The sequence below is a fragment of the Cupressus sempervirens genome, chromosome 4 (genome assembly GCF_028749045.1).
Source record: "Cupressus sempervirens isolate cs-2001-9-10 chromosome 4, ASM2874904v1, whole genome shotgun sequence".
Classification (NCBI taxonomy): Eukaryota; Viridiplantae; Streptophyta; class Pinopsida; order Cupressales; family Cupressaceae; genus Cupressus; species Cupressus sempervirens.
This window is the reverse complement of record NC_143121.1, coordinates 63,671,639-63,679,252: the sequence shown is the minus strand read 5'-3', so window position 1 is coordinate 63,679,252 and position 7,614 is coordinate 63,671,639. Positions and strand designations below refer to the sequence as shown.

At 36.2% G+C, this 7,614-nt stretch overlaps 1 pseudogene across 1 annotated transcript in view; it reads left to right on the top strand.

Annotated features, from left to right (window-relative positions):
* The first annotated feature begins 1,932 nt into the window (after nucleotides 1-1,932).
* Nucleotides 1,933-7,614, top strand: part of LOC149559953 (protein LEAD-SENSITIVE 1 pseudogene) — a 40,792-nt pseudogene continuing 35,110 nt past the window's right edge. Inside the window, exon 1 of the transcript XR_016363642.1 lies at nucleotides 1,933-2,347. The product of XR_016363642.1 is annotated as a protein LEAD-SENSITIVE 1 pseudogene (transcript). The remainder of the gene's footprint in view (nucleotides 2,348-7,614) is intronic.

The following is a 7,614-nucleotide window of genomic DNA, read 5'->3' as shown; positions in this document are numbered from 1 at the left end:
CATGTTAGATTTCTTTATGCATATGTTGTAGCATGTTTAGGTGTGACATCCCTATTATGATAGTACCGATGATCTCTTCGGTGACTTGGGATGTTACACGCGGGGAATGGCTAGGGCCCATGATGGTCTAATGATTGTATTGACGGTTGGGAGGAACCGTGCATTTAGTTAGTTTTGTTTTATGATGTTATATCCTTATGATTGATAGATGTATCATGTATGTTATTAGTTTCATTTATTTTATTGTACTTATATCATGGATTCGAGGAGGATTTTGTATTTTATATTTCTTCATATGTATATTCTTTTAGCCTTTCATACCCTGTGACATGTACAGTGGATGATTGAGCATTCTGAATTAATTTGCCAAGAGGCATTCAGAACAAATGTATATTAAATGGACATTGGACTTTCTTATTATTCTTTCATTTGGATGTGGTAGTTGTTAGACTTAGAATTAATTAAATTTAAATGTGACTCAACGTCTTGGGATCCTTAAGGAATGTAACCTGTTATGTATGTTTGTTGATGATTACATGTTATTGCTTCCGCTGCTATGTGTTTAATGTGAATGATCTATCTTTATTACTTTAAAAAAAAAGTTTAGCAAACCTAGTAAAAATTTAGGTTAATTCTTTTGGATCCCTTGGCGGGGTGTTACAAACTACTTCAGTTTATTTGTACTCCTAAATAGTTTATATTTAATAAATTTAAGTTTTCTTTAATTGTGCATGTTTTCTAGATTAAAAAAACTAGGTTCTTTAAATTATTTAGAAGTCAAAAAATGGTTTTGAAGTATAAGAAGAAGAGGAAAAGGAAGGAGGAGGAGAATAAGAGAAAGATGAATAGGAGGAGGAGGAAGAGGAAGAGGAAGAAGAAGACAATGCTTGTAATAATATGTGTCAATTTTAATCTTGGAGCATATACTAAAAAAATCATAAATAAAATAAATGTATTCATTATAGCTTATGCAAATTTTAACATTCTTTGTGTGAGAGAGAGAGGGAGAGAGAGTGTTATGTTTTCTTGACAACAATCAACGATAACATTGGATCCACAAGAAAAAAATGACCAATTTAATACATCATTTTCTTAAGGACTCAACTATTCACCTTTAGGATCTCTTAGTTGTATCTATCACATATAATACTAACATTTTTTGGTAGACAACCCACTCAACAAGAAGAGGAAGTAGACATTGACAAATACTGTAGATGCATGATTTTCATATGATGATGAGGATATAGAATAAGGTATTGACAACCATCAAATATAACCTACTGTTTACCATGTACATTTTTAAAATTTGTAAAAAATGATCACAATCAAATGTAAACCACAATAAACATATGTCATTTTAATTCACGTGGTTAAATTTTGAATTTTGCATCATCGTTTGATGCAATGTATGATAGACATAGTTGCAACATGATGGAACATGGTCAAATATAAACCATACTAAATATTGTATAAATATTGTCAAACTATTGATAGAGGGACATAGAGAAGAAGAGCAATAAGAAGAAGAGAGGGATATATATAATATGTATGTGTATGTGAGACAAAGAGAAAGGGAGAGAGAGGGATTGAGAGGGTGAGATATTAATATAGAAAGAGAGAATGAAAAATGGAGATATAGATAAATAGGTAGAGGTGGAATAGAGGATAGAGAGGATGAAAGGGGAAAAGATTAAAAAGAAAAATATTTAGTTGGCCTTTTGTACCTATTGCAGACCAAGGTGCTATAGCTAGTAGTACATAGGTAAATGAGCCAGGTATGATATGAAGAGGGTAAGACATGACTATAGACTAAGGTGGCCTTTTGTACCTATTGCACATGAAGGTGTTTGCTAGAAGTACATAGGTAAATGAGTAAGGTATGATAGGAAGCGGCTGGGGCATGACATGACTATAGACTAAGGTGGCCTTTTGTACCTATTGCACATGAAGGTGTTTGCTAGAAGTACATAGGTAAATGAGTAAGGTATGATAGGAAGCGGCTAGGGCATGGCAGTAGATGGATAGGCCAATGGGCATACGCTTTCGGGTCCGGAAGCTAAGCAGCAATAAACCGAGGAACCAAAACGAAACTTGCTCAGTAAGCCGCACAAGTCACCCAAAATGTACTTTATCCATCGGCAAGTAATATTCCATATTTTGCAATAGACAAATGTAACCAGATGAATTAGAATCCAATCCATTCTTTGACAGCATTTCAATCTCAGTGAAAATTAAGATATATTAAAGTAAACCATGGGATTATTCTCAAACCAAATTAGCAGAGAAGATTTGAAGCCAGGAGATCATATCTATTCATGGTGGTGCGCTTATGTTTATGCTCATCACGGTACTCACTCTTCTTTTAACTCCCATTATTTTTGCATTCATCATTCTTTTCCTTTCAAGTAATTCTCCACTGTAGCCTTTGTTGCTTGAATGGTCTTCTTAATTCCAGACGGAATATAAGGCACGAAAAGCGATTTTCAAATTTTCAACCACTATATATATTTCTCATGTAAATGTAATATTAGAATATTTGTGATCCCAACCCTTTTTTTCAATGGGCTGCTTGGTAGGCCCCAATTACATATTGAATAATTTTACATATATGTCAGGATGAAATACGCTATATATATTTTTAGGGCACGTTTACCCCTTATTTTTGTGGGAGTTTTGAAGAGTCTACATGGTTGATTTATCAGCATGGATTTGTATACTTTGCTTGAATATTTAGATGCCTGATGTGTGAAATTCACAGCCTCAATAGTAAAAACAGAGAAAAGAAAAAACATAAATCTCTGCAAATAAAAGAAACAGAGCTTGTAATATTGAATAGAGCAGAAATCAAAAATTACAACTACTTTCATTTACAACAGTTATTATTATTATAAACTAAATAGCAAACCTTCCCCTACATATGCTGCGGTCAAAGATGCATGACAATCTAAACTCAGAGTGAAAACCGGTACTGGCAGTTGAAAATAGTGAATCAACATTTTGGTTTGGCCACGTCTATTCTACTGCTGGAGTTAGAATTAACTACTACTGGAGTTGGAATTAATAAGCTGGAGTTGGAATTAATAATGCTAACACCCCCACTTAATTCTAACTAAAGATTAGTTAATGAGGAAAGAGGGAAAACCCAGTGGGATGAAAACCTCCCCTCAAAAAAAAATGCTAATAAGACAAGAAAACCATTGTGTTACAATGTCTTTCACCCCAAGAAGATCTTGGAGAAACAAAAACTTTTCTCAGTAAAGGTCTTTGTAAAAATGTCAGCAATCTAATGAGACGTGGGACAATACTATAAATCAATGATGCCATCATCGATGAAATCTTGGATGAAATGCATATGGATCTCGATGTGCTTTGTCTGTTGTCGCTGTATTGGATCTTTGCAAACCTTTAATATACTTTGATTGTCACATCAAATGATAGTCAATTAAGGAAATGAGATACCCAACTCAGTGAGGAAATTTTGCATCCAAATAGTCTAAACAGTAGCATTGACAAGGCCTTTATATTCAGCTTCTGTGGATGAGAGAGCAATGGAAGATTGCTTTTTGCTTGATTGGCATATGGGACTAGAACCCAAATTGAGAACATATCCTGAAGTAGACTTCCGATCAATGCTATCACCAACCCAATCAGAATCGGTATAACCAGTAAGATCCAAAGTACATCCAGTTGAATAATGAATCCCATAGGTAATAGTTCCTCGAACATAACAAAGGATACGCTTCGCAGCTTTCCAATGTAGCTCATGAGGCTCCTACATGTATCTTGGAACAACACCCACTGCATATGATAGATCTGGACAAGAATGAGTGAGATATAAAAGACTTCCCACAAGCTGGTGATAGAGTGTGCAATTAGCCAATGATGTATCTTTTCCATCTTCCAACTTGATCCCAGATAGAAAAGGTGTCGGTGCTGATTTACAATCACTCATGTGAAATCAAACCAAGAGATCTCTTGCATACTTGGATTGAGCAACTGTGACACCTGATTCACTCTTATTGATTTCAAGACCAAGAAAGAAATTGAGAAGGCCTATGTCTGTCATAGAAAAGGTATCATGCAAAACTGCCTTGGTTTCCACAATAATTGAGCATGAATCACCTGTGATTAGTAGATCATCTACATAGAGTACTATGAGTAACAAAGAGACAGAGGTTCTCAACATATAAACATTTGGATCAGATTTACATCTCGCAAATTTTTGAGATAGAAGACGAGAATCCATTTTAGCATACCAAGCACGAGGTGCCTGTTTGAGGCCATAAAGTGATTTTTTGAGCTTGCATACTAGTGAGGAATTATGTACATACCCTTGTGGCTGCTCCATGTAGATCGCCTCCTCAAGATCACCATGAAGAAAAGCATTTTTCACATCCATGTGATGAATCTCCCACCTTTTTGTTGCTGCAATGGCTAGAGCCAATCGAATGGAATCCATTTTTTCCATAGGAGCAAAAGTCTCATCATAATCAATGCCTTGAACTTGCTAAAAACCTTTGGCTACCAACCTTGCTTTGTGTCTACTCACTTGATCATTTTCTGATTTCTTTGTTCGATAGATTCACTTGCACCTGACAAGCTTGCAATTGGATGGAAGTGGAACCAGCTCCCAAGTTTGGTTTGCAATAAGAGAATTGTACTCCTCATCCATGGCAGCTTCCCAATGAGGATTCCTTGTAGCTTCTGCACAAGTTTGAGGATCTGATAGTTGAAGAAGATAAGCATGCATTGGAATAATGGAATTGGTAGCTGAAAATGCATGAGAAGCATCATATATATCAGCCAAGCTCTATGTTCTTTGTCTTCTCATAGTAGATGCTAAATCATCACTAGAATCCCAATTGAGACTTGCATGTTCATGTTTGTAATGTCCCTTTTCTGGGGACATTAGAAATATTAAAGGGGACATCATTATAATATTAAAATTTACCATGAGAGCTAAGACTTTATTTATTAAAGGTCAAATTAATATTCGAAGTTGGCAAAAGATGACAAGGAAAGATAAGACAAAAGGCCAGAAAAGGAAGTTGAAGAGTCACAACTACAACAATAAAAGGAGAAGAGACCCTTTCTCTTGGGCATGCTTGATTTTACTCTTCAGTTTAGTTTTCTCTCTTTGAGAGTCATTCAGAAAGCTTAAGCTTTCAGCCCGTGTGAGGACATAGCCCCTCGTGCAGGCAAGCAATGGACGAAAATCCATTGTCTGGGGAGATATCATTTCAGGTGTCTCGGTTGTGCTCATAGGTTCTTCTCTTTAAGTTTTCCAATTTGACTATAGAATTGTGTTTAAGATTGGATTTATAGTTGTTGCTTATTATATTGCTGATGTATAATGCAATAACGTAATTAGGGGAAGTCTAGAATTGCTGGTTTAACCTTTGGGGTTTTGTAGTTCGAGTTATATGTTCGACACTTTGGATGTTATTGTAGAGTAACGGGTTTAATTCATATGGAAATGTGGCTGGTCGTATTATAGCATTGTCTTCCTTTCTGCTTATATCCAAATTTTGAATGTTGTATCTGAGATAAATTGATAAAATTTCTATTTGGAATTTCCACTGGCTAACAATCTTGCTGGAAACTACTTGCCAAGTTTTATTGCTAATTATATTGTTCATAGAGAAACCAGTAGATATCCGGACTAGGATATCGCAGTGGTATCAAAGTCAACGATCTAGCCAGCTTGTGAGGTTCAAAACGCTGGTATTGTTATCAGTCTTGGTTAGATTTCTGGAGAAAGGGCCTCATTAAATTCCTTTTCAGAAGAGATAAACTTTTAGCTTCTGAAAATTTTTCTACAGGTACTTGGCTAAAATACTAATACCCGCTGGTTCACGGATGTATTAGTTGGGAGACCTCTTGCCATAATTGTTGAGAATCTAGATGACATTCCCAAATTCACAAATGGTTTAGCCAACCAGCCTTCTTCTCAAGAAGTATAGAAAGACGCAACTGGACAAATGATAGCACATGATAGAGTACCAAGATGGAAAACGTATAGATTTGGTCCATCAATAAGGTGGATAAGGTGGCTTCTTGCTGATTTTTAAATTGGATGCATCATTCCTAAAAAGCATAGGTTCTCATGGGACACTCATGAAAGGAGATATATAAGTTGTAGCAGCCGAAGATAACAAGGCACAATTTGAAATTCAAAAGGTTGGTAACAGGAGTATTGTGGAAAGAGGCCTTGAATTTTGTAGTAGTAGAAATAGCTTGACTGAAGGCCAAACTCTTGAACATTGGGTGAGCATAAAACAAGAGCTAAGGGCGAGTTGAGAATACAAAGGACAACACTGTTATGGTTCGAGCTGGAGTGCCAACAATTTGTAGGGAAGTGATGAAGTATAATCTATTACAGGCTATTGTTGGAATCGTGTGAGTTGTGTCTCTAGTTGGATCTTGACCTTGCTGAACCTGCATCTGCATTTATTGGTTGATGATGGAAGTATTTATTATGCACTTCTTGATGCGCACAGAGAATCAATGTGAATAGTAGTATAGTAATAGACATAACATCTGAAGATTAATTGCAAACATTGGTGGCATCATATATTTTCTGTGTATCATTTGTAGGACCAAAGTTGTTCAGGCAAATGCAATTCATTTTGTTAGCAGAAACTAAGCGTGTACATGGTCGAGGGCCTCAGGGGAATTGAAACCAACTCTAAGACTTTCTGCATTCTAATGACTCCTCCATAGTGGGCGTTACCCAAGGCAAGACATATTTTAACTGCCGAATGCTGAAGATATCTTACCACAGGAGCTTACTGGTTATCAGAAGAAGGTATTTGAAGTTTTGTATAGCATAGTAGATCTTTCATTCTTGTCTGCCTACAAGTTAAAGCTCATTGATTTAATTGAGCAAGGTGAAAAGAAACCCAATTTGACAATTGGCATTTTGGTGTTCGTTTTTGTTGTCATCTTGTCAATATTGTTCAAGATTCTCTTTGGTGGGAAGAAACTACAAGTGGCTGTTGAGAAAAAAGAAGAGCCTGCATAGGAGGCGGCTTTTGCTTCTGAGGAAAAGATAGTTTCGGAGAATGTGGGAGAGAAGGAGAAATCTAGAAGTGGAAGTGAAAATGAGATAGGCACACCGATTGTAACACTAAGGATAAAGAAATATTATTTTTGATTCTAGAATCTTGTCAAGGAGTAGTCTAGAAAAACAGGGAGCCATGATTCACTTTTCCAAACATTTATCTACCGAGTAGGAGCTGGTTCGTTCAACACGTAACGACACTTCAATCAAGTGGTAACCATAGCCAAGGAAGGAATAACTGAACAATACGGGAGTGAACATCATGGAGGTAGGTATAAATAGGACTCTCTCACGATAGGAATAAATAGGAAGAACGAACCTTTTCTCTTCAATGGCCGGCATTCTCCAAATTTGAAATCGGGTTTGTATGTCATTCCTTCGCAATTACGCAGTTGTTCTCTTGTTTGAAAATATCAGGGAAGATATAGGAAACGCATAAGAATATTTTTCTAGGCGGTTAATTTTCTTGGGCAATCATTGTTACCTGCTGTTATAGAAGGCCAATTTTTCCAATATATCAGAAGTCATTAGCACAAGCGATTGTAGATCTA